This window comes from Pundamilia nyererei, unplaced genomic scaffold, assembly GCF_000239375.1.
Source record: "Pundamilia nyererei isolate P.nyererei 1_Seehausen unplaced genomic scaffold, PunNye1.0 scaffold00001, whole genome shotgun sequence".
Lineage (NCBI taxonomy): Eukaryota > Metazoa > Chordata > Actinopteri > Cichliformes > Cichlidae > Pundamilia > Pundamilia nyererei.
In genome coordinates, this window is record NW_005187402.1 from 7,187,680 (window position 1) to 7,188,861 (window position 1,182).

Below are 1,182 nucleotides of genomic sequence, written 5' to 3' on the forward strand. Positions count from 1 at the left end.
AAGAATATTATGCTAGATTAACTTGAATACTCATATAGAAATGGAGGTCTCAACATACTGCAGTCCCTCTGGCTGAACCAATACAAAACAGTTATCTGAAACACACAACACATAGTACGGTATGAGTTATGATAAATCACAAAGTAAAGAGGTTTTAGTATGCAGGTTAACTTGAATACTCACTTTACTCAATGTTGGGGGATAAGTATTTTCTTCAACAGGTCGCTTTTTTCTGCAACTCTGTCTATGACCAAGTCATTGTCAAGGGACATGAGGATGTCTTTCTCTGTAGTCATAAGTATGAATGCCTACAGGTGTTCTTGCAACTGTGTGCTTCTTATTCTACTTTTTATGTGTTTGAGAACAGAGAAACTTCTCTCACATGCTACCTGTGTCACAGGCAGAGTAAGGAGGTACCTGTATCCCCAGCCAAGAATATGTTAAGCATCTGTGAAGAGGGTGTGTCATTTCAGAAACTGATAACAACAGACTGGGCATTCCTTGCAGGATTTGCACTGTTTGTTTTAGTACATCTGTGTTCTCTTCTTCGTCACCATCACAGCCAACCTCTACCATCCTGACCTTGTACTCTTCACAGCCAGTGTTGGGGAGTAACGGAATACATGTACCGCCGTTATGTATTTAGAATACAAAATATGAGTAACTGTATTCCGTTACAGTTACCGTTTAAAAAGGTGGTATTCAGAATACAGTTACTTTGTTGAAATAAATGGATTACACTGGGGTACTTTCCTGTTTCATTTTGTCGCGGGTCAGGACTGTTTGGGTTTTGTTTGACAGCTACGATCTGTTGTTCCAGGCGGCAGCGTTACGGTTGCCATGGTTACAGGGCGACGCTCTCTCTCTCTGTGTTTCCTGGGTGAGAGAGCGCCTTTTCGTTGTTGTTGTTGTTGTGCTAAGCTAACAGGCAGAATGCTACAAGCATAGCTCTAAAGAATGTATCATGATGATACATTGAACATGATGTTCAGTGTAGTCCGTGATGCTGGGAGAATGGACTGCCATACACGTTATGTGTCTGTGAGCGCCAGGAGGGAGAAAAAGGGGAGTGGAAAGGTACGAGCAGTCATCGAGCAAAAACGGGAGCTGGAAGCATGTAAATATAATAATAACCACTGCAGCCAAGAAGAGTGCCTGACGAGCCCAGTTGTAAGTAAGCTA